Raw genomic sequence first — 26715 nt, 5'->3', positions numbered from 1 at the left:
GCTGTGGCCTCTCCCGTTGCAGAGCACAGGCTCCGGACGCACAGGCTCAGTGGCCATGGCTCACGGGCCCAGCCACTTCACGGCATGTGGGATCCTCCCAGACTGGGGCACGAATCCGTGTCTCCTGCATCGGCAGGCAGACTCTCACCCACTGTGCCACTAGGGAAGCCCCTTCTTAGGATTTTTATTAGGAAAGGCTGCTGAATTTTACTGAATGTCTTGTCAACCTCCATTGATCTGATCACATTTTCTTCCTTTAATCTGTTGATGAATATAGAAGTAGAAGTCTAAATAAAACATTAGCATTGTAACAAAAGAATAATATACTTTGATCCAAGGGTTTATCCCAAATATCAATATGTAAGAATATGTTGGTATCTCTATTCACAAGTTAGATTATTTAGTTTTTGTTTTTGTACTGTTTCAGGTTTTATGTATTAGTTTACAGCATTGATCTACTCAAGTTTTTCATCTCATTGCATCTATTTTTGCTTCACCATTTCTTCTAGTTTTCAAATTTGTTGCTGTAGTCACACCTTCCTTTGCCTACAATTGCTCTGATTCCTTCTACACCTGTGATCACACCTCCCTTCCTCAGGGCTGGTCTTCTGTACCTCTGCTCTCATTTTCTTTTCCCCTTGGTCACATTTTTTTTCTATTTTCATTGGGCTTTTCAAAAATAGGAATGATGGTTAACACTGAAATCTGGCTATTTAAAATCTTACATACATGTTTTTACTAAGTGAAGTAATGTGGTTGCTGTCCCATCTTGACCCGCCTTGATTGACACAATTCCTTGGGTGTTCTGACTCTTTCACCTGAAAAGGTGACACCCCCACCACCACCACTGTGACAGAAGAGGCCCCATGAGACTGTGAGTTTTTTCCAGATGAGAACTCTCGGTTCCTGATTCCTGGCAGAGGCCTGGGCCCTGCTGGCCCTTCAGGAATGTTGAGAGGAAGGATGCAGGAAAAGTTGAATTTGTCCCCTAGGATGGTTCTAAAGGAACGGGAGAAGGGAAGAGATGTTTCAATCACGCTCTTGCTCTCTCCTTATTACAAAGGCAATATTTACTCATTGAAAAAAATTAGAAAATATGGATAATCAAGAAGAACATTTAAAACCACCCACCCCCCCACCCCACACACGCACACCCAGAGATTAAATGTCACTAATACACACCACTGTTGAGGTGGTGGTTCATGGCAGCCGGGGCTCAGCATCAATAGACAATCTCCACTAGCCACTCCGGTGGGACCTCAGGCAAGCGAGTCCACCTCCTGATCCGCATTTTCCTCATCTGTAAAACAGAGAGAATACTTCACCACACAGGTTTGTTATAGGATCAACTTAAATAATATTTACAAAGCACTTGATACATAGTAAGAACTCAAGGGACAGGTATTATTAATAACATACTTTATATGTCCATTCAGTCTTTTCCTCTATGCAAATCTACATGATATAGACACATACACCTATGCAGTAAAAATGGAAGCTGGGTCCCGGTACATTTCTAGAATAAGCGGTGAATGCTCTTATTTCACTCCAGCACATGAGTTGGCTTGCTTTCTACACCCTCAGTCCACACACAGCATGCACGCTTCTCCTTGGCGGTCAGACTGGAGCCTGCCTCTCACTTCCAGGTGTGAGCTCCTCCTAAACTCACCTGGGGGTTATTAGTGGACAGGATCAAAGGAAACCTAGTTGATGTTTTTTCCTTCAGTGTGACCCATGTGTTCTACATCCTACTCTTTAGTGCAATGATACTTGTCAGAATGAAGCAAGAGTTCACTATTTCCAGCGTCACAGGGTATAAATAATTTAAACGCACTCCAAAAATACTGTTTTAAGCTGGACTGCCCAGACAGGCTGGACAAAGGGAGGTTGAGAGAGTCATTCTATCCTGTCTAATCCTGCAACAGTCTGGGAGGGATCTCAGAGATTCCCTCATATTTGTAAAATATCTAATATTTATAAAATTCTCTTCTCTAAAATTTATACAATTATTTCAACATTTGGTATATTTCTGTCTGTACCGTAACACTTGAGCTCTTTATTCAGCTTTCGTTGCCTAGAGTTAGACATGGAGTGGATACTGGTACTGCTCATTGAACAAATGAATGAATGAGTGGGTAATGATCTCCTGCCCAAGCTAGAAAGTAAAAGAGAACTAAATCCAGAGCTAAAATCCAGATCTCATGACCCCTGACCCCAATTCTGATATCTTTCTGTCTTTTCACTAGGATAAATTATATCCTATACCAAACCCAAACAGCCGTTTTCAGTCCTGTTCACCCTCCATTCATTCATTTAGCTCATAGTCATTGGGCACCTACTGTGTGCCAGGTGCTTCCTCTAATAGTTACACGGACAGAATTGTGAGTGATGACCTTGGCCATTGCTCTTATCAGAGAGTCCAAGTCGTCCAACCCATGCTTCCTGGGGAGAGCCCACTTCTCTTCTCACCCAGCTCTAGCCCAGCCTGATAAGAGAGTCAGGATATGGAGGTGGAGGTAGGAGGGAGAAATATCATTCTAAGGGCTTCCTGTGCCCTGATCCCTTCTTTGGGTGCAGAATCCCAGGTTCTCAAGTCCTTCCCGCCAACCCCTCAGCTCCCTTGGTTCCCAGCTATTGCACTTCACCCAGGTTGTGCTGCCTCAGGCTTCAGACCTCTTCCTCCCCCTTCCAGGAAGGATCTAAGGCCACCTGTACCCTGTTCATTGGTCACCTACAGCATGGCCTCTCTCCCCACATGCTTCAACTTCTTAGCACATTCTACCTTATGTTCTGGTTATCCAGTGTGTATCTTATCTCCTCTACTAGATTATCAGCTCCTTGGTCTCAGGACCCATGTCGTATTCATCTTTGCATCTTCAGCTGTGCCTGGCATGGTGCCTCATAGTGAATATTGCTTAATCCTTGTTGAATAAATGAATGGCCGAATGTGCAGTGGACGAGGAAATGTTACTTGATGAGACAGAGGTTAGAGAGAACAGGATTATTTGCTTAGCGTAAGAAATGAACTAGAATTGAGGGGAACAGAGGAGAGAAAAGAGGAAGGGAGAGAGTCTGTGTACATGGCAGGAACCCAGGTCAGTAGAAATGGCCAAGGGACTTTTTTAAGAGCAGAAGAATTTGATATTTGAATCTGGAGTTTATAGGGTGTGATGGAACCATGTTTTACCATATCCTCAATCTTCAGTGACACATGCTGCACTTATAGAAACCTTGTATGAATCATTTTTTTCTGTGGGAAATCAAAGAAATGGAGCGGTGTTGCACATCTGGAGTGAAGCCAGAGAGGACAGGTATGGGGAATCCACAGAATTAATTCATCAGATCCTGGCACTCACAGCCCACGGTGATGAGGAAAAGCTCAAGCTCCCTTCCCCACCAGAATCCATGGAAAAATTAGGAGGGAGAGGGAGGTTCCCACCACACATGGAATGAGGTTGAGCTTACTGTATTTCATTTGAACCTTAAAGGCCAGGATACTTGATACCTGGCATATGAATGAATGATAAATTAATTATTGCTAAAGTGTTAACGAGCTATAGTAGCTTAGTGGCTTACTGTCCTCCCCCTCCCCCCAATAAAAACATTTCCAATGGCCATCAGTGTCTCATGGAGTGGCTTCAGGGTCCATGAGAGAGATGCTTTTGAGCTGAGACAGTTATCTGAGGGTTCTTTAAGTGTATGAGTCCTGATTTCAAGGACCTTTTTAACCCTACCTTGCTAGATAAGTCACTGTCCCAGTGAAGCCAAAGATGAGTGGCTAGAAGCATCTGACCGTTGTTACACGCTGCCAACCAACCCAGTGGGCACAGCAGGAAGCTAGGCATTAAAATGATCTGATTTCAAACCCCAGTTCATGAGTTCATGTGAGTCTAAGCAAGCCAGTTCATATCCTTGAGTTTCTGTTTGCAGACCTGTCAAACTGTGGAAATGTCACTGTCTGTGCCAATGACACAGTGTTATAAACCAGGAAGCTTGGGCTTCCCTGGTGGTGCAGTGGTTGAGAGTCTGCCTGCCGATGCAGGGGGCACAGGTTCGTGCCCTGGTCTGGGAAGATCCCACATGCCGTGGAGTGGCTGGGCCTGTGAGCCATGGCCGCTGAGCCTGCACGTCTGGAGCCTGTGCTCCGCAACAGGAGAGGCCATAGCAGTGAGAGGCCCACATACTGCAAAAAAAAAAAAAAAAAAATCAGGAAGCTCTCTGGGAAGCCCAATCAAAGGGCTCATTCTGCCATGGGCACAGATTGTATTTTACTTCATTTTAAACACAGTCCTTCATGGAAACAACCTAAATGTACATCAACAGATGAATGGATAAAGAAGATGTGGCACATGTATACAATGGAATATTACTCAGCCATAAAAAGGAACAAATTGAGTTATTTGTAATGAGGTGGATGGACCTAGAGTCTATCATACAGAGTGAAGTAAGAGAAAAACAAATACCATATGCTAACACACATATATGGAATCTAAAAAAATGGTACTGATGAACCAGTGGCAGGACAGGAATAAAGATGCGGACGTAGAGAATGAACTTGAAGACACAGGGTGGAGGGGAGGAGAAGCTGGGACGAGGTGAGAGAGTAGCACTGACATATATATGCTACCAAATGTAAATAGGTAGCTAGTGGGAAGCAGCCACATAGCACAGGGAGATCAGCACAGTGGTTTGTGACGACCTAGAGGGGTGGGATAGGGAGTGTGGGAGGGAGACTCAAGAGGGAGGGGATATGGGGATATATGTATACATATAGCTGACTCACTGTGTTGTATAGCAGAAACTAACACAACGTTGTGAAGCAATTATACTCCAATAAAGATATAAAAAATTAAAAAAAAAACCCACAGTCCTTGGTTTCCATGGGCAATCTTGATTCTGCTCCACGCTCAGTTCCAAACAGAAAGTGGGGAAGTGCGTGGAAGTCGTGGAAATAGATGTGCAGGCAACTGGCTTCAAGAAGTGATGACAGAGAACAAAAAAGGTCACAAGGTGGGAATCTGAAAAAACAACAGCTCTGAGAACAAGACAGACCGAGCTATTTATAGGGCTATAAAGCTCCATCACCCCATAAAACTTAATAATCCCTAGCAGGATCTCTGGGGAGGTAATGGGCAACCGAGCCGTTCTGGCCAAGTAAGTGATGGCTCAAGCCAATTACTAGGTCCTTCCTTAGTGCTCGAGCACATACTGCAGACAGTGGCTTGTGTTCACAGGGATGGCCTTGCAGCACCAAGAAGAAGCTGGATTGTGTTGCTCCATGTTTACTAAGGAAAGTACGTACCGGTGAAGCATATTTTAGAAAGATTTTTGTTAAAATGGTAGCAAGGGGAAGTGGGAAACTCACGCAGACGTGGATTCAAACCCAACTCCATCCTAACCAGGCCACTGAAGTGTGCAAGTTAACACCTCTGAGCCTCAGTTTCCTTATTGGCACGATGGGAATAGCAAGAGCCACCTCACAGAATTGTTGAGGGGCTTCGGTAACATAACATAGACTGCAGCCAACACACAGGTTGCCCTTAAAAGATTAGGTTTCAGTGATCAAGGAAATTTGCAGATCTAAAGCGCTGGACCCCTGCCACAGGGCTGGGTAGATGAAGCATTGCATCATTATTGCCACTTGCATTGCTGCTGCTGCTACTACTACTGCTAATACTAACCTCGTTGTTACTCCATTCCCATGGAGAGAATAAGGGGCAGCCATCGACCATAAGGGCAGGAAAGAATTTATCAGCAGAGGTAGGCTGTCAGTTCACAGACTCCTTCCTCAATGAAAACTGCTCTCACCACGGGCCTCTCCCAGGCAGGTGGTCCCTCCCTGCTCTGCTCTCCCCAGACATTTGTCCACACTTCCATTAGTCAGGCTTTCCGATCTTGGAGGTGCTTTTTAACGACGGGTAAGAGCAATCCATTGCATTCAGGAGGACTGGGTTCAAACCTATGTATATCCCTGGCCAAGATATTTTACTTCTCTGTGCCTCATTTTCCAAATCTGTAAATGTGGCATCATAAATTACCTATCTCATAGGGATAGTATGAGGATGAGTTGAGTTCTTACACGTAAATTTCTTGGAGCAGTGCTTGGGGGCATCGTAAGTGTCGCCAAGTATTAGCTAGTTATGATGAGGATGAGTTGTATATACTATGTATATATTTATGTGTGTGAATATATAAATGACACCTCATACAAATGGACATTGGGTAAGTTTTATAAATGAAAGTAGATGGGCTGGGAGAAGCTCTGACTATTTCAATGAATTGCTGGGTAGCTTTGCTAGAGGGGCTGTGACCTTTCCTTTCTAATCAATAGGCTTCTGGTGGTGGGGAGAGGGTTGTGAAGCAGAAGACACTGAATCCCTTTCTTGATTTTACGAGACTCCCTGTCTTGTGATAGCACAGAAGAGGAATTCAGAGGATGGAGACCCTTGCCGGAGGCATTCAGGAGAGGAATTCCATCTGCCGTCCTATATAAACAAACAACGCGGCAGGGGCTAGTCCCTTCTCTCCATAGGAAACCACTTGTTCCCATATTTTGTTTTTGCCCTCCTCTGCCTTTATAGGATGATAAATCACTAAAATGTGATGTGGCTTCAAAAAGCTAACGGTGCATTTTTTTTTTTAACATCCAACTCAGCAGATCTTCACATGCATGGGAACTTGCTGTTCCACAGAGACTTGAAAAGGTCCCCAGGAGCCCTCCCCCCATCAGAGCTGGAGCAACAGCCTCTTGTGCAGTTCCCATCCCCCTCTGCTCAGGGACTAAGAGAGACGTGGGGAGTCTCTAAATGACCTGCTAAGAGCAGGAGGCACAGCTAGGAGTTAGAGAGACTTGGACTGAAATCTCAGTGCTGCCACGTTCTGGCTGTAAGAAATTGGATGAATTGCTTAAATTCTCTGAGCCCCCATGCCTACATCTGTGAAAGGGGGACCAAATCCCCCCCTCCAAGGACTGTTGTGTGGATTAAGTGATAGCTAGTCATAAAGCAATTAGCACATGGAAGAGACAGCCAATGTGTGGAGCTGTCTTTGGCCTACATAGGAATGTATAGTCCCTGGAAAGACGTTCATCCTGAGTTGAGTTCTTTCATGCCAGTGCCAGCCCATGGACGCGTCCTGGAGTTTGTGCACATCATTTAAGCGCTCTGCCTCAGTTTCTTCTGTGCAACATGAAGATAAAAATAATTATCCAGCTTACTTCCCAAATTTACAAGAAGGTGGAAAAGTTTATGAGTGTACTTTGAAAGTTCTTCGAAAAAGTAAAAACTGTTTAACTTCTTTTTTCTAAAGTATCAACACCAGAATTTCTTTGAATTAATCAAGATTTGCACTGTGGCCTTTGATAGACCAAAGCAGACCACCACTCACAGATGAGACTTTAACTCATTAGAGGCACATTCAGAGAAAAGCCTTGCATGACTTTAATTCTCACTGCAGTGTCCATGACTGATAGCAGAGCCTTTATAGAGAGAAGATTTTGATAGAGCAGAGGAGGGAGTGAGCACAGAAGCATCTGTGGGCTCAAAATATGCTCCCCAGAGGGGCACCTGAGAACATCAGAAACACGCTTTGCCCAACTCATCCATAGCCTTAGGCTGGTCTGGACACACAATTGTTCTAATTGCTGTGTTATGCTGTCCTCTCTCAGGACCAGCTGCCTCCATCATTTATAAACGGAGAGGCAAGAAGAGCTGGTTATTAAAAGGTATCTCGTTTCATAAACAAGTGTTCTTGCTACAAATATTCCAGCAACAGGCTGCCTAGTGTCCCCAATCTACCGAAATCCAGGACAAGTGTTCCTGCCAATCTCCAGCCATCCATCTGTCCGACAGATCCACAAATCATCATGGAAGTTAAAGAGCTGCTGGTGGTCGCAGCAGGGTGACCTGGATCCTCCCTGTCACCCATCAAAGCCCCCTGGCCCTCAAGTCCCACAACAACAGTTCCTCTTCTTGTCATCAGGCCCAGGTGATGAGCTCAAAGAATGCCCCAGAGGGAGCCAGGAATGTCTTTGTCTGGCTTGGCAAGTGGCTTGCCTGCCCTACACTGGTCAGGATGTGGGAGTGGAGAACTATTTTTGTTTCCTTCTGGAAATGACCACAGTGACCAGGGCCAGCCACAAATCTATTAACTGCCCTGAGGGAGATTTGCCTCCCTTCAAAGGACAGTAGGAGGAAAGCTTGTTTGGGAAGCCAAAGTGTCTCCAGGTGCCACATTCTACCCCCGGGCCACAAAATGAAACCAGGAGGGCCTATCTGGATGAGAATGAGACTCTTCACTAGATTTTCAGACCCCCCCCCCCAAGCCTCTGCTGTTACCAAACCAAACTTGGGTCCACTTGCCTATGCAGTAAAGCCAATCTCCTGACCGGGTTGTGGCGAAGGACGGTGCGGTGTTTATTGCAGGCACCAAGCAAGGAGTTCAGGGCGGCCAATGCTTAAAAGACCCCAACTCCCCAAAGACTTTCAGGGAAGGGTTTTTAAAGACAGGGTGAGGGAGGGGTTTGGGGGGTACGTGATCAGTTCATGAACAGTCTTCTGATTGGTTGATGGTGAGGTAATCAGGGGTCAACATCATCAACTTTCTGGTTCCAACCCATCTGGGGTCTCCCTGCTTGTGGTCAGCTTACAGTTAACTTCTTCCACCTGGTGAGGGTTTCAGTCTCTGCAAAACAGCTCAAAGGACGTGGCTCAGGATATTATCTCTAGCCCTTGAGGAGGAACTAAAGGTCCTTGACTTTGTTTAATGGCTAAACTATTTTTATTTTTGCCTTCCTTGCCTGTTCTCCTTTCTTTCTTCATTTTCTCAACTTCTCTGATTAAATGTACTCTTTGGAACTCCGGGAAGCGTAGGAGGCTACAGTTTTTGAGGCAGGCAGAGGACATGGGTGAGGAAGGCTGTTCTGGGAAGGTTCCATAGGGTCCTGCTTGGATACACTGCCACTATGGCTATCGGTGACTGACTTTCCCACTGGTGCTTCATTTATTCAATCAGTCAGTGATGTGTGCCTGGCCCATTGTGTGCCAGGCACTGTGCTGACAGAGAGGAGAGGAGTCTATGGAAGGATTCCAGTTCCACACCCTCCAGTTTCACTTCCCGGGTCATGAGGAGGTGGGAGGGGGAAGGGAGATTGCTACTGTCTTTGGCCCTGGAAAAATGCTTCCACTCCCATGTGAAACGCTTTCCCTCAGTGAGCTTCTGCAGAGGTGGAACAGGTTGAAACCTTCTAAGGAGTTTCTGTTAAATTCTAAGAGTACAGAGAGGGAGAGGGGAGGATGAATGGAACTATGATTTATTCAACTGCTATTTGTTCAACAAATATTTAATGAGCCAGTATTATGTGCCAGGTAGTGTGCCAGCAATGAGAAAACAGGTGGAAAAGGGCTATCCCCTGACCTCAGGGGATTTGATAAGCTCAGATGCTGAATTCGTGGTCCACTGGTTCCCAGGGAGTAGCACCCCACTGCCTACTCAACCCCTTCCTTCCTTCCACTGCCAGTCATTTTATTAAAAAATGAAAGCCTAAGGTAATTTGCTCTCCCATGTCAGCTAGGAGGACTTAAACTCGCACAGGCTAAAAGTTCACACTAACAGGCAGGATTAATTAGTAGTTGTCATGGAAATGGAATATCATTAATTATACAATTTGAAACTATTCAAGTCCACTTGCACCAAAATTACATCCTGAAACTACAGCATCACAAAGCCTTCACACACTCTTGACTCACATTTGAGTCATGTACAACACTTAAGTATTAAATATTATTTGCAAAACAACCAGTATTGTCCATTTATGTGCGATGGGGTAGGAGAGTTGGTGCTCCACACACAGAAGGATGTCTGAGCATGTGGCCCATTATTCACACCTAACACACATCAGTACATCTGTTTTGAAATGCCGTTGCATCCAGACTGTTGTCTAGTGGATAAAGCCTCCTATGGGCCCCATAAAGTGTGCAAGGTGCCTGCATTAGTCGTTTACTGTTGCATGACAAATCACCCCAAAATGTAACAGCTTGAAACAGCAATAATCATTTCACATTTCTCACAGTTTCTGTGGGTCAGGAATTTGGGAACAGCTCAGCTGGAGGCTCCGGCGCAGGGTCTCTCCTGAAGTTGCCGTCCAAGTGTCAGCTGGAGCTGTACCTGAAGGCTTGACTGGGACTGGAGGATCCTCATCCAAAGTGGCTCACTCTTATGACGGTGAGTTGATGCTAGCTCTTGGCCAGGTGCCTTTTCCCTCCATGTGGGCCTTTCTGTGGGGCATCCTGAGTGTCTTTAAGATATAGCAGCTGGGGCTTCCCTGTTGGCGCAGTGGTTGAGAGTCTGCCTGCCGATGCAGGGGACATGGGTTCGTGCCCCGGTCCGGGAAAATCCCACATGCCGCGGAGCGGCTGGGCCCGTGAGCCATGGCCGCTGAGCCTGCGCGTCTGGAGCCTGTTGCTCCGCAATGGGAGAGGCCACAACAGTGAGAGGCCCGCGTACCGCAAAAAAAAAAAAAAAAAAAAAAAAAAGATAAAGACCAGGGCTGAAGTGGTAGTGCCTTTTAGGACCTATCCTTGGTCCTAATTGTCATTTGTACGATATATATTAGTCACACAGGCAGCCCCGACTCAGTGTGGGAAGGGCTCATACAAAGGCTTGAGTACCAGGAGATGTAGATCCTCGGGGGCCATGTTGGATGCTGGCTACCACCAGTGTTGATCATTGCAAATGCTTCCTCTGCTTTCCAGCGTAGTCAGGCAGCAGGATATTCCCATCCATCAAATCTCTGCATATTTGAGTGAAGCTATGTGTAAATTGATGCATTCCAGAGCATTCTGTAATAATAAAATAGATAATACCAAAACAGCAGTGAATACTATTTGGACTGTTTTCGGACATTCAGAGGTCTCTTGATTCCAGAATCTACAGATAATCACTATTAACATTTCAGCATATGTCCTTCCAGGTCTTTTCCATGTCCTTTCCAGTGGTTCTTCTCCTAACAGCATTTAAAGGTGTTTATGTCTGTCCCATCCTAACACCACCTTTCCTTATCCTCTGTTTCCCTTCAGCTGTTACCTTATATCTCTTATCACTTCCACAGTCTAGCTTCTTAAACAGCTTGGCTAAACTTCTCACCTCCCGATCGCTCCTCACACCACTTAAACTGGCTTCAGTCCCCACTATTCCATGGGAGTTGTCCCTACCACAGTCACCCATGACCTTCTCATTGCCAAATCCAGTGGACACTAAGTCCCTTTCTTTTCTAACCTCTTAGCGCCATCTGATGCTGTTGACCACAAATCTCCCTTCCCTGGTTTTTCTCTTACTTCCCTGACTGCTCCCTATCTGTCTCCACTCTGAGCATTCTTCTATCCACCCCTTAAATGTTGGGGTTCATTACTTCTATCCACCCCTTAAATGTTGGGGTTCCTCAAGCCTCTGTCCTAGACCACTTCTCACTCTACACGTGTTGCCAGGGCAACCCCGTCCATCTCCGCACCTTCATTTACCAGCTATAAGCCAGTGCTTTTTAAATCTACGTCTCTAGCTCAGACGTCTCTCCTGAGCTTCAGACCTATATAACCAACTGTGTGATGAGTATCTTTGGTCACATCTCGAGCTCAACGTGTTGAAAACTGAATTTATCATTTCCACCGGCTCCGCCAGTGTCCTCGCATCTCAGTAAATAGCACCTTTATCCACTCAGTTGCCCAAGCCAGAAACACAGGCATTAATTATCCCTGACACCACTCTCTCCATCTCTCACATTCATCAGTCACCATGTCCTGGGGATTCTACCTCCAATATATCTCTAAAATCCGTTCACTTTTCTCCATCCCTTACTGTCAGCTCTCAGCAGCTCTTAACTGGTCGTCCTATCTCCAGTCTTGCCTAATCATTTACTTAACCACTCTTCTATCAATGGATGTTTAGTTTTCTTGTACATGATTATACTTAAGAAAATTTTTTTTTGGTTACCTGAGCTCTTTGTTAGATTGGGTTTTGATTTCATGATGTTAACATATTTGCCTCTAAGGTATGCTTTACAAATAAAGAATCAGGAATAAACATCTGATCCCCTTCTCTCCAGACCAAATCTCTCTCCAAAGTCCTGTGTGGTCTAGATTCCAGGGGAATGGATTTCACTATGTTCCCAGGAGTGGACACACCATTCCTCAGCCTGACAAAGCCCTCTGTAACCCAGGCTGGCCGCATCTAGCCAGCCCCGTTCCCAGCCACACACTCTTCCATTCTCTTATGCATCTGGTTGTTCCTTCATCAAGTATTTATCTAGTACACATAAGGCACTGTGCTAAGAAATATCCTCACTGTAACAGGTCTGTATCCTCATGGCATGCTCCACCCCACCTCCAAACTACATTTGATTTCTGATTCTGGACCTTTGCTCACCACCACCCCGCTCCCTGGAATGTCCTCTTTCATCCCCTTCCCAATAGCCTCGTCTTTCCCATCCTTTGATGTAAGCCTACCTTCACTGACCATCCCAGACCACAGTGATCCCTATACCTTTCTTATCTCTTCTCTCATTTCAAAACGTAATCAATGTATCTTGCATTGCTATTTTATTATTTCTCATATCAGTAGTTCTAACTGTAGCTGTATCAGTACTGTCTCCCCATCTGGATTTAGACCCCTGGAGAATCAGAATCATACTTTTTTTTCCTTTCTAGGGAATTACTTAAGTAGGAAATTCCTTATTAGTAGCTGATTAATTAACTAGTTAATTATTTTACTTCTCTGAGCCTCGAGGTCTTCATATCTAGTACTAGATAATAATTCCAACAATTTAGGGTGGTTGTGAGAATTAAAGATGGCAACAGATGAGAAAAAATATCCTATTGTGCCTGGCACACAGAAGGTGCCCAATAAATGTTAGTTCTCATCCCTGTAATGTCTAATCCTGGGCTGAAAACACAGTAACTAAAAGTACTTACGTGCAAAATGAATGAATGAATGAATCGGTAAATGAATGACAAAAGGCTGAAGGAATGAAATAATGCATTCCCTGTCAGAGAAAGAGACGGACTTTCCTTGGCTGGTATGGGAGCGTATTCTGCCAGAGGAGAGACTGTAGATAGATTTCCTGCTCGGCTCCAAGATCATGAAATGTTGATTAATGGGAAATCAGGTTTGATTTGGGTATTTCTGCTGCAGCCAGCTAATTTTTGTAAGTTTGACTGAATTTGTGATCTGTCAGAATTCCCAGAAGAAAGTAGCAGGCACATGTTTCTTATAAACTGAAAAGAAATTCTTGTGTAAATTAATTTTCACTGGCATAGATCTGGCTCCGGGTACCGTAAGAAATGAGAATATGTTGGTTTTAGAGCCCAGGCCATAAATAGTTATCCCCTCACTGTCACTGGTGTTTGTAGAAGCTCCTTTTTTTTTTCACTAATGGTCATTCCATTTGTTTTGAAAAAGACATCAAATGGTCCAAAAAGTCTTGAAGGTCATGACATAAAAGGCCTTTGGGGAGGAGGACACTAAGAAGAGGGGGTGTCATCTCCAGATGCTAACCATTTGGTTTTCTAGCTTCACATGTTGAGTTCATGGTATTAATTTTGCGTTCTTCGTGGAGGGAATGACTTTGTGGTCAGCTGCAGTCAGCAGTGACAATTAACCCCTGTCCTCCTATCTTCACCACAGGAGATGACAGAGGTGACAGAGATTTCTCCATTATTCCCCTGATCCCCTTCTTCATTCCCTGCTCCCCTCTCCTCCCCATTCCTAACAGACCTCCCCATCACCCCACACCATATCTTCCCAACTACATGGAATGTTCTCGAAGAAGGGGAATCATGATTAAGGACTGCAGTCTTGGCACATTGACCCTCCATACATGCATGAACAAATTGGAGAAATTTATTTTATGTGGCCACAAAATGGCAAATCTGGAAGGGACATCACAGATCACCTAGTTCAGGGACTCCTCAGCAGGGTCCATGGAATTCTAAGGGATCTGTGGATAGAATTCAATGAGTGCACACATTTGGATGAAAAAGGTTTAAATCTTTATTTTCATTACTAACTGAAATTTAGCATTTTCTTGAATTACAGATAAAGGTAACACCCCACAATAGTGTTGGCACTATCTGTGACTTTTTCACCAAAGAAGTCGTACTTATTTTTCATATCTCATTATAGATATTGCAAAAATCTCAAAATAATCTTTTATTTTCAAAATTACAGCAAAATGATAACATTATAAGTAAAAAATTACTTGCCACCAGATCTCATTTGATGCATTAGTAAAGAAGCGTATCTATTATCATGTCAAGTATTTATTCTCTATTTCGATTATATTGAAAGTTATATCAACATAATTGGTTTCTTCTGTAATCCTTGGTATTTTGTCTCATGCATTTAACAACATTCTACTGAGAGGGGAATCCATACATTTCATTTGACTGCCAAAGGGGCCACAGGACAAAAAAGTTTAAGAACTCAGATCTAGTCCCTGGAAGCACAAAATTTGTCTCACACCATATTCCAGGATCTCTGAGAAAGATAATGAAGACACATCAGGATGCAGAGGGAAAGAATACTGTGATCGATTAGCAGTGTCTGTCAGGGGCACAATATGAAGAAAGTGGTAGAATGGAATTGCATACTTTCCAATCTAGGCCAGTGCTGCAAATACAACTTTGTGCAACGATGGAAATATTTTATCTGCACTGTCCAATATGGTGGTCACTAGCCTCACATGACTTTTGAACACTTGAAATGTGGCTGGTGCAACTGAAATTTTGAATTTTTAGTTCTATTTAATTTTAGTTAATTTACATTTAAATACCACCTGTGACTAGTGGCCACTGCACTGGACCACACAACTCTAAACTAATCCCACCAACACCTACCTTAGTCACCTCCCACTCCACCCCACCCCCTCTCATGGAGGAGGAACCTCTACCCAGAGAGAGATGGCCTTTGCCAAAGGTCATTGGACCCATTGGTGACAAACCCACATCTCTCTACCTCCCAGTTTGGAGTTTTCTCACTTATACAGCATTTCTAAACTATCATTTAGCAGGATGTTCATTCCCTGAATAATGCCCAGTGTGCCATGAGAGAAGAAGTTATTCAAAGTTATGTAAGTCCTCTTGGTAAAACAAGATAAGGCACTATCTCTTCATTGCCGTGAGGTCTGATTTAATGATTTCCTTTTTGTTTATGTCAGTTTGAAGGGCAAAGGGTGGAAATAGGAATTATTTTGCTTTTTTGGTCTGCTAATTTGCTTTAAGAAAATGTTCACAGATATTCTGCATAAAAGTATATTGTTTGCTGTTTTGCAATCTCCAAATACTTAAGTAACCTGCTGTAAGCCAGACTGTTTCTGAGGATGATTCACGCCCCAGAGCAGGTCCCCATCTTGAAGATTCAGGGTTAAAGAACACAGACTGTACCGTGCCCACTCTGTTTGCAGGAGGGGCCTGTGTTGATGAAGAATTGGTGGTGAGGAGGCCTGAGGCGGGGATGCATTCTGATGAGGTCATGGGGAGGGAATGCCTTCCTCTGCAGAGGTGGGAGCCTGGGACAGCTGCCAGGAGTGTGGTCTGGGAAGCACAGCCCTGGGACAGAGGAACAAGAATTATGCATTTGCCCTTCTCATTAGAAATCTTTGGGGGCCTCAACAAGCTGCTTCATAGTTTCACCTTCCTGCAAGCTCAAGCCTCAAGAAACAAAACAAAACAAAGACAAAAACAAAACAAAACAAAACAATGGCCTTTTCTCCTGTCTTGGCTAAGAGAGGGCTTAACCTTGAGTTAACTTTGCCGATCTGACCGCAGCTAAGGCCTGCCACAACTCAAAGCATTCATAGACAGCAAAACTGGCCAACACACTGATTATAATGTTTTCTAAAGTTTCAGTGGTATATAAACAATTTTCAGAGACTTCTTACTGTGAACCAGCAGGCCCTCCTCCAGACATGCTGAATCAGAATTTTTGACGATGTGTCCTAGGTATCTAGGTCTTAAACAAAACTCCCAACTGATTCTGATGTACAGTTAGATTTTAGGACTGCTGGCCTAAAAGATGACATCCATACCCTTATTCCTGGCATCCAAGGCCTCTGGGAGCTGGCCCTGCTCTATACAGGTGGAGCATCATAGTGGGAAACATACAAATTGTGTAGTAATTGTCAACTGAAAAAAAACACACACACACAAAAAGCTGAGAGTTCTGTTTTATTTGGAGACCTTACCGAGGACTATAGCCTGGGAATCAGCCTCTCAGATAGCTCTGAGAAACTGTTCCAAAGAGGTAAGGGAGGAACCAGGATACGTAGGGGTTTTTGATGTAGTTGAAGAGCCAAAGATTACTTCTAATGACAAAAACAAATATCTCAAGTTAATGATTTTAATGCTTTTCTATGTGTGGGAAGATACAAGAGTCTGGGCTCACTGAAATTATTCCTTTGATAAGCATCCTAACTATCTAGGGCCAGTATCCTGTTTTTCTCCATCCTGAATTCCCCTCAGGGTGCACCATCAGGGCTGGTTGCAGTGGCAGGTGGCGGGACACTTTCCTTGTTTACCGAATGGCAGGCAACGTTTTTGTCCACATAATGATATCAATAACAACAGCTACCATTCATTGGGTGCCTGCCAGGTGCCAGGTATAGGACTAAGAGCTGTAAGTGAATCACCATTTAATCTGCACGTTGGCTCTATTATTACCATTTTACAGATAATACTCTGAGGTTTAGAGTGGTTAAATAATTTGCCCAGGGACACACAGTCAGGAAGTGAAGAAATGGAACTCATCCTGAGGTCTATCAAATTCCAAAGTCCATGCACTTAACCCAGGGTGAGCAACTATCCCAGTTTGCCTGGGACTGAAGGGCTCCATTACACATGGCACCTTCTGTGCTAAAACCAGGACGGTCCTGGGCACACCAAGACAAGCTGGTCACCCTATCTCAACTTGGAGATTTCTGCCTGAGATCAGCTCCACCACTTGTGACCAAATTACATCAGGCAAGCCTGCCCACCCTTGGGTCTCCCAGGTTCCTCGTCTGAAAACAGGAACTGTCACATCTGTCCCAGAAGGTGGCTGTGAGCATTAGATGAGATAGTGCCTGTAACAACATCCACTGAAGGAAGAGGTGAGCTTCCCCGCAGGCCCACCTGGTGGAGCCCTGCGTTGTGTTGCTCAGTATGTGTTTATTTGAAATCTGGAAAACTCTCAGCCATGATCTCCTCAAATAATTCTTCTCCATTTCCTCCATTCTCATCTTCTGGAACTCCTATCCAGTCATATATATATTAGCGTCTCTCAGTTAAGCCTACACATCTCAGACATTCTCTTTCCCATTTTAAAAATGTTTTGTGGGGACTTCCCTGGTGGCACAGTGGTTAAGAATCCACCTTCCAATTCAGGGGACACGGGTACAATCCCTGGTCCGGGAAGATCCTTCATGCCACAGAGCAACTAAGTCTGTGCACCACAACTACTGAGCCTGTGCTCTAGAGCCCACGAGCCACAACTACTGAAGCCTGCGTGCCACAACTACTGAGCCCATGTGCCACAACTACTGGAGCCCACACACCTAGAGCCCATGCTCCGCAACAAGAGAAGCCACCGCAATGAGAAGCCTGGGCACCGCAACAAGGAGTAGCCCCTGCTCGCCGCAACTAGAGAAAGCCCACACAGAGCAACAAAGACCCAATGCAGCCAAAGATAAATAAATAGAATAAACAAATTTATTTAAAAAATAAAATCTTAATAAAAAAATATATTTCGTGACACTCTGGGAGAGGTCCTCGGTGCTCTCTTCTGTCTTAGTCTTTCTTCAACTGTACCCAACTAAACCTGACAGTAGTTATTGAGTTTATCAATAACTACATTTTCATTAGCAGAATTTGTAGCTGGTTTTTCTTCATACCCAGCTGGTCTTGCCTCCTATCTGCCTGCTTTTTGTTTTACAAATGTCTTGGGTTTTCAACTTTCTTTCTCCTTATATCCCCTTGAAACACTTCTGTTTGCTGATTTTGGTGACCGTCTTTCCTGGCATCCCCTTGCCTCCTGGTTTGGAATTGAGGTTTGCAGGTGGCTCTGGAGTTGGAGCTTGCTGTGTTTCACTGTGCGTTCTTCCTCCCTCTCTGTTCCCCCCTCTCTGTCACCGTGGTGTTGCCTCCTCTCTGACCCAGCGGCCCCAGTTAACGACCAAGTCTACTACTGATGGTCTGGCTTCTCTCGGGGGCAGAGACTCTGGCAAGGTGCTGGCATTGCCCTTGACCTGCCCACCTGGCCAGGTCTGCTTCCTTCTCCCTCCCTTGGATGGCAGCTTCTGGCTGGTGGCCGCCCAGGCCATGGCCATTGCTTCCCTACAGTCTCATTTCACGGGTAGGGGGGTGCTCTCTGGTCCCACATAGGGGGCCTGGCTTTGTCCCTACCTGACTTGGGGTGCTTTTACTCCCCATTATGTCAAAAGGAGCCAAAATGGCCAGTTTCCCTCTTCTGCTCTCAGACCCAGAGCCCCATGCCCCAGCCTCACCTACCCCCACTCACAGGTTTGTGTCCTGTGCTGTTTTTTTTTTCCTTATTGAAGTATAGTTGATTTACAATGTTGTGGTGTACTTTCAAGTGTACGGCAAATTGATTCAGATAGATAGATAGATAGATTCCTTTTCAGATTCTTTTCCATTATAGGTTATTACAAGATACTGAATGTAGTTCCCTGTGCTTTAACAGTAGGTCCCTGTGGGTTACCTATTTTATATATAGTAGTGTGTATACATGTGTCCTGTGCTGTTCATTGAACACTGGGATGTTTTACATCTACGTGTTCCTGTGCCTTTTTGGTTTTCTCTTATTTCTAGTCTGTCTTTACTCAGCATTTGAGAACAGAAGATCCTGAAAGGATCGTCCTACAAAGCCATCTTGACTTAGGTATTTCCCTGAAATTGTGTTTCAAAAGAAAATTAAAATCAAGGAAGATTCAAAGTTCTCATGAATGTTTCCTTTGGCACTTAAAATAATAGTCCCAGGCAACCAAGAGAAAGGAACAGGAAGCCACACTGTGATGACAGCATCTTTATGTGATTTTTCCCAGACCAAAGGCACACTGGGTGGACAAGGAAAGAGCCCGATGCTGGGGCCTCATCTAAGCATCTACGTTAACTCAGTGCATGATCTTGGCTGCCAGTTATTGAGCTCCTCCTCTCTCGCTGTTAGACTGAGACCTCCCCCACCGTTTCTGAAAGCCTGTGGTTCTCTAACCAAAGGGCAGCATAGCCCAGTGTCCTGTGATCCAGAAGCAGTGTCCCAAGTGTTCCCTTCTTACCTACTCCCACCCTCAAATGACTGCCTGGCCACCACCTCCAGGGCTGCCATTCCAGAAATTACAGCACTTAACAAAGTCTGTTTGGGGTCACAGAGAGAAATTTTGCTCAAATGCTACTTAGGCTTTTCATTTTTCTTCTTCCTTTCCCTCTGACCCAAATTTGAATTCCTAACTAATGTTTCAGAAAGTCCCAGTTGGGAGGTAAAGGGGAATAGGGGTGACTGTCTCTATTCCACAGAGGAGACGTTGCAGCCAGCAAAGTTTCAGGAACTTGCACGAGGTCACCCAGCAAGTGGATAAGGCAGGACTTTTGAAGGCAGGTTCATCTGCTTCCACAGCTGCCCTGCCTCAGCATAGCGTGCCATTCCCGGGCAGATGGAGGGTGGTCCTCTGAGCAGCTGCCATAGTAACAAGGGTCTCTATAGTATCTCTCCATCCCCATTGATGGCTCTCAGAGCAATTCCTCAGTCAGAAAGCTGCAGGTGACCACGGGTACTTACCAGCAACTCTAGCACCCACCCAGGTTTAGGGCCAACTTTTCTACAAATATCCCACTAAATCTTTTCAACTGGGGCCTTTATTGAAATCCCGGGGCACAGTTTTTGCAGATCAAGTCAAGATCTCTTTCTCCACTCACCATCACTTAACTCTCAGGGCACTGTTACAACCTCAGAGCGAAGCTCCTCTGCCAAGACAAATAGGTCTCTACTTTCTGTTGTTTTCTTGACTTCATAATTCTTGGCTTCGGGCAAAACTGCGAAGCTGGCAGCTTTCATCCCCACCACCCCTGCTGGCTCTGCTCTGCACCCTTTCCTCCCTTCAGAGGCCCTGTCACCCTCACCCCTGCTCCTCAGTCCCACCCCTTCCTCACTCAAAGCTGCTCACACCAGAAAGACAGAGATTTGGGCATGGCAGCAAAAAGGGGACTCTGTCCCAGGGGATTTCCATATTGAAGAGAGTGCATTCTTTAAGCATGCACCTGTCCACCTGTGCGCACATGCGCGCATATACACACACACACACACACACACACACACCACACACAAGGTGTATTGTTTTATGATTAGATAATTGACACATTACATCACAGAAAATTTGAAAAGTACAAAAAATATAAAGAAGAAAGTCAAAACCTGTAATCCAACCACCCAGACAAACCTCCATTAACTCTTTATTCCCTTCCAGTTCTTTGTCTTAATGTATATGCGTATATGCATGCATGGATATATCATACATATATACATTCTAGGGCCTGTTTCAACGCTATCTTGTTTCATTGCTGTGACTGCCAGTTCTCCCTCAGTACCACAGTGCTGACATTATTATTGTTTTATAATCAACTTTAATCCCTGATGGCTCGAATTCTCCATCATCACTTTTTTTAAACATTTTAAAAATTACTCTTAACTCTTTCTTTTTCCTGGTGAATTTTAAATTTATTTATTTATTTTTGGCTGCATTAGGTCTTTGTTGCTGCACGCGGGCTTCTACTCTTTGTTGCTGCACACGGGCTTTTCTCTAGTTGCGGCGAGCGGGGGCTACTCTTCGTTGCGGTGTGCGGGCTTCTCATTGGGGGGCTTCTCTTGTTGCGGAGCACGGGCTCTAAGCACGCGTGCTTCAGTAGTTGTGGCACAGAAGCTTGGTTGTTGTGACTTGTGGGCTCTAGAGCGCAGGCTCAGTAGTTGTGATGCACGGACCTAGTTGTTCGGCGGCATGTGGGATCTTCCCGGACCAGGGCTCGAACCCATGTCCCCTGCATTGACAGGCGGATTCTTAACCACAGTACCACCAGGGAAGTCCCCTGGTGAATTTTAGCTTCATTGTGATAAATAAGCCATTGCTTGTTGGGTTGCAAGTTTATTGCACTTATAAATTAATTGGGTAAAATTGGCATTTTTACAATATTCGAATTTTCCGTCCAGAAATATTGTATGTCAGACCTAGATCTTCTTTAATATGTTAAAGTGAAAAGATTTCCTTCAGATGGGTCCTACATGTTCTTTTTGAGGTTTCTTAATATTTTTAATTTTTTGTTGGAAATTGGGATCTTTCTTCTTTACATGCTTCTGATTTGAATTATTGACTTGGAAAACTTATCCTGCATCTAACCCTTACTCTCTAAATAATTCTAATACTTTATCAATTGACTCCCTCCTTTTCCCAGGAAGATAATTATACCATCTGCAAATAATAATTTTATCTTCTCCTTCATATGTATAATTTTGTGAGTCACTGTACAACTTTAAGAACCATGTTAAATAATATCAGTAAAATCAGTGATTTTTCTTAATTTACTATGGATTATTTCAATCGATTAAGGAACTATTTTTCTAATCTTAGTTTTTAGTCTTTTTTTTTTTTTTTTTTTGCGGTACGCGGGCCTTTCACTGTTGTGGCCTCTCCCGTTGTGGAGCACAGGCTCCGGACGTGCAGGCTCAGCGGCCATGGCTCACGGGCCCAGCCGCTCCGCAGCATGTGGGATCTTCCCGGACCGGGGCACGAACCCGTGTCTCCTGCATCTGCAGGCGGACTTTCAACCACTGCGCCACCAGGGAAGCCCAGTTTTTAGTCTTTTAAATCGAGATTGGATATTGAAACTTCTCAGATATATTTTCATAATATGTTGAGATGATCATATTTTTCTTATTTTACTTGTTAATGTTAGAAATTACCATTATAATTTCCTAGCACTAAAGTATCTTTATATTTCTAGGATCACACCTACTTTTTCCTGGAGAATTTTTTTTTTTTTTTTTTTTTTGCGGTTATGTGGGCCTCTCACTGTTGTGGCCTCTCCTGTTTGGATCTTCCCAGACCGGGGCACGAACCCGTGTCCCCTGCATCGGCAGGCGGACTCTCAACCACTGTGCCACCAGGGAAGCCCTTCCTGGAGAAATTTTTAAATGTACTCTTGAATTTGATTCATTGATGTTCTATTTAGGATTTGTACAGCTGCCATATGCACAAGTGAGATTAGTTTACAGCAGCGTGTCCCAAAGTCTGTTCTATGGAACACTATTGCTATGAATTGTGCTACAGAAAAGGGAAGAGAAGGGAAGTCCTGTGTTAAAACTAATATAGAAAATACTACATATCCCTCTTGGAGATTCACAAGGTATATTCCCATTTTAAGATTCTGAGACAAGCTGGGGTTAAAAAGAGAAAAAAGAGAGAAACTTGGGTTTAAATTCGCATAACCCAGCATTTCCCAAACTGATTGACCATACGAGTCCCTATCTGACATAATTCCTATTAACATCTTGCAGAGCTCATGTCTGAGGCATGCACTTTGGAAACTGTCTTTGTCAGTGTTGACACTGGTTTCGCTGGAAACCTCTTCCATCAGAAGTTCTAATCAAAGGCTTATAATCAATTAAACTCTGTTGCTGCTACCCTACACAATAAGATACTTATTGTTTCTTCCAATTAAAGTTGATGCCTTTCAGTTTCATGATTCTGAGACATTGTCTCACTCCACTGGGTCCCTTTGGGATCTCAAGGATGCAGAAAAACTCAACCTTCAGAAGGATCCAGTTCGGGGTTGTCTTTATTTAACCTTCCCTCCAAGCTTGACTGGTTCTTCCTTGATCCTCTCCTCAGTTCACGGGACTACATGGTCTGGGCCCTCCGCCAGTGATGTCTTCACTCCAAAGCAGCCTGACTCTTCAACTCAAGTGACCTTATGTGGCCTAGGTAACTTTTCCTCCATCCTTTGTCCTGCATCCTGAAACTGTCTATTTCCACTCACCATCCCCTTTGCTCTCTCTTCTCCTCCCAACTCCAAAATCCCACTTTTTCTATAGATACCCAAGAGATACTCAAGACTGAGAAACACATAATCTTAGTTGCTAAAAAGTTCCCAGAAGCAAAACCCTTCTAGACGTTGCGAGGGATAGATAGATTTACCGTATGGCCTCTGCCCTTCGGCAGCTCTGATTCTTGTGCTGGGGATGAACAAGTATCAGATCATTGCAGTGAACCTTTTGCCCAGTGCCTGGCATAGGAAGAGCTCAGTAGCCATTGACTAACATCACACTGAATAGAAAGTGATAAGTGCCTTATAGAGTTATGTGTATGGTGTGTGGTTAATCTTCTGAAGAATTCACAGAGCAGTGACATTTGAAAAGGGTTTAAAAGGATGAATAGGAGCTCATGTGGTAGAGCAAGGAGGCAATGAAACACTTTGCAGCTGAATCAGACTTTCCAAAACTCTTTCACATACCAACCCCACTTGATCGTCACGACACTGTGAGGTAAACTTCATTGTTGCTAAACCCATTTTTCTATTGAGGAGGTTAAGGATCACTTGCAGCAATGAGCTTTCCCAAATCAAAAGATTTCAGGAATACATGAGTAGCTGTCCTAGCACTCTGCTAAGAAACAGCCATTCTTAAGAGGTGTTGAGGTCCCAGGAAAACAAGGCAGGTGTGGTCCCTGTCGTCATGGAGCTCATAGGCTAGATTCACAGAACTTCAGGGCTGCAAATTCTCCCCATATGGAGGGGTTTTTTTGTTTCGTTTTTTTTTTTGAGGTACGCGGGCCTCTCACTGTTGTGGCCTCTCCCGTTGTGGAGCACAGGCTCCAGACGCGCAGGCCCAGCGGCCATGGCTCACGGGCCCAGCCGCTCCGCGACATGTGGGATCTTCCCGGACCAGGGCACGAACCCGTGTCCCGTGCGTCAGCAGGAGGACTCTCAACCACTGCGCCACCAGGGAAGCCCCATGTGGAGGTCTTTAGCTCAGCAATTAGAGAGAGAGCTGAAGAAATTGCTTTTTTCCACAGACTGAAGCTGGGCCCACCTTTAGCCTAGGAGTAAATGGTGCAGCAGCCAGAGTGTGAGGCCGGCAGACACCCTCAAGGTGGGGGTAGGCAGGGGGCGGGGGGCACCCCTGGCTTACATCTGAACCTCCTGGGGAGCCATAAAGAATACTGGTGCCAGGTGTGCCCTGGACCACTGAAGTCAGAAGCTGGGTTTTGGTGGGAGGGGGTAGTCATGTGTTCGTTTAAGTGTCCCACTTGATTCTAATGTGCAACCAGAGTTCTAAACCAGTGTTCTGATAGAAAGGTTGGGGCAGTATAGGGACCCAGTTGTGAAGTTCTAATTCTGCTCCTTTACTTCTCTTTCCCCTGCCTTCCTCCTGCATCCCTGCAGCTCCTTTCTGCTGGTCCCATTCTGAGCACCCACATCTGCTCCATCCCAGCTACCTAACATGGGGGCTGAGATGGGCTCCTGGGTTCATCACCACGAAAAGCTTCACTCTCGGATCCTAAGGATGCATTTAAAAGGGGCCTTCTCAGGGAGGACTTAATGGTCATAACGGTGACAAATGAGGCACAGAGAGAGCCAAGGTGCAGTGGGCCTTCGGGTTTCTGTTCAGTCGCACCACAGAGGCAGCCATCTGCTGGGTTAGGGCTGGGCCTGGTGTACAAAGGTAGGTCAGCTCTCACTGGTGAGACTGCCTTCTCTCTCCCCACCCCTGCCTCAGATATCTCAGGGGAGTTAGAAGAGATTCATATCCTGCTGCTTGCCCATGGGCAGAATGGCTCCAGGTACACAGCCCAGCAGAGGCCAGGGCCTGGAGCAGAGCAGGTGCCAGCCCAGCTGGGGAGCTCATTCCCCCCCGCCCCACCCACCTCTCACCTCCCCTCGGGCATTTTCTCAGTGACCCAGAGAAGGAAAAGAAGTCCTGCAGTCTCTGCTCAGACACGTGGTATTATGGGCCTTTGTGCAGCTGAGCCTGCCCTGCCCCAAGACCTTGATGCTTTCCTAGGGCGGGGGTGATTCCCCCAGCCTGCAGCAACTGGAACATGTTCTGGAATTCATCTGGATTACCAGGGGCCATGAGAGGAGGTGGACAGGGACACTGACCAAAGGTCCCAAAGCGATACAGTCCAGCTTACCTGATGCCAGAGAGTGAGATGTTATGGTGACAGAAGCCAGCTTTAGGACTGTCATCCTATTGGTTGGTTATCACTACTGTTATCTGATTTACATATTTCCATAAGTATTTATTGCACTAGATCCCTCTGGCCTTAAGTCAGTGATGTAATGGGAAAAAGGACCCACAGATGAAACCCTGCCTGTGGATGCAGAGCGTTAGATGGTAGACTCCCCAGCCATCAGCTGGATGGAGGTGGGTGTCCCCGCAGAAGTCTGCCTATTGGTCCTCCTTGGCCTGATTTCTTCAACTGCAGAATCAAAAGAGCACTGCTGACTCCAGGGCTGCTCCCCTAGGATGTTGTAAAAGTGAACAAGTTATTGATGGCAGGGAACTGGCCGTCTCTGAGTGGAAAGGGTAATAAATCAAACATTCCATTATGTCTGTTTCCAATTTCTCCTTTCAGTGAATGTTTGCTCATCGTCTATAGCATGTAGCAGCATGCCCCTGCTCTAGTAATGCTAATCTTCTGTGTGTCAATAGGTTAAGAGCATAAACTCGGGATCCAGTCTGCTTAGATTTTAATCCCAGCTCTCTACTTCCCAGCTGGGTGACCCTGGGTAAGTTACTTCTCTTCTCTGTGCTTCAGTTTCCTCATCTGTTAAGTGAAGATAATAATAGTAGTTACCTCACAGGGTTGTTATAGAGAATAAATGTGTTCATATATATAAATGGCTTAAAATCGTGCCAAGCACATGATAAGTGCTCAACAAATTTTCACTACGAAGATGATTAATACATAGCACTTTCACATGAGTTCACAGAAGCTTATTTATGTTTGGCACCTAAGCTCTAACACAGTGTTTTTCTAACTTGTCTGGTGTTTAAAAAACAAAAATACCCAAGGTACTTGTGAAAAATAGAGGTTCCAGGCCACTGCCCTGAAGATTCTGATTCAGCAGGTCCGGAAGGGATCCGAGAAGCAGTATATTTAACAAATGGCCCAGGTGATCCTAATGAAGCGTTTAGGGAATCAGCTGCTACAATGGGGCTAAGAGGAAAAACCTGGCCTCTTCTGGGCTTCCCTGTACTCCCTCTACCAGTTAATCTGAAACGCCAGGGAGGGGAAGGCTCTTTCACTTTGGAGCTTTGGGAAAGCTCACATTGTCTCCCCCATCCCATTTCAGCAAGAGAGGCTTCCTAGAAGAGGTGGAGGGATTTCCAGGACTGGAACAAAGGGAGAGACCTTGACTCACAGGCAAGAAGACCGTGAGTTATTGCATGACTGGGGACGCAGGAGAAGACGTGGCCATGGCAGGGTGGGCCAGGGGTGCCTAGAGGCACCCGAGTTTGGCACTTCTTTGAGAATTGCACGTGTTTAGAGTCCTGAGCTTCACGGCATCTGGTCAGTCTCTCCAGGCATCTGTTATTCCCTACACCCAGGATAAAATCCTGAGGTCCCTGTAAACTACAGGCCCATTTTCCCAGAAATTCAGACGCTGTTCTTGAATCAGGTGTTCA

General features: G+C 45.1%; 1 long non-coding RNA gene across 2 annotated transcripts in view; it reads left to right on the top strand.

Annotated features, from left to right (window-relative positions):
- The window catches only part of LOC115864872 (uncharacterized), a 115892-nt gene that overhangs the window by 77194 nt on the left and 11983 nt on the right, over positions 1-26715 (top strand). For both annotated transcript variants that reach the window (XR_009562763.1, XR_009562762.1), the window contains exons 6-8: positions 10070-10221; positions 22916-23008; positions 25738-25814. This is a non-coding gene — a long non-coding RNA (uncharacterized lncRNA). The remainder of the gene's footprint in view (positions 1-10069; positions 10222-22915; positions 23009-25737; positions 25815-26715) is intronic.

The sequence above is a fragment of the Globicephala melas genome, chromosome 2 (assembly GCF_963455315.2).
Source record: "Globicephala melas chromosome 2, mGloMel1.2, whole genome shotgun sequence".
Classification (NCBI taxonomy): domain Eukaryota; kingdom Metazoa; phylum Chordata; class Mammalia; order Artiodactyla; family Delphinidae; genus Globicephala; species Globicephala melas.
The sequence above is the reverse complement of the archived record's forward strand: the minus strand, read 5'-3'. Positions and strand labels throughout refer to the sequence as shown.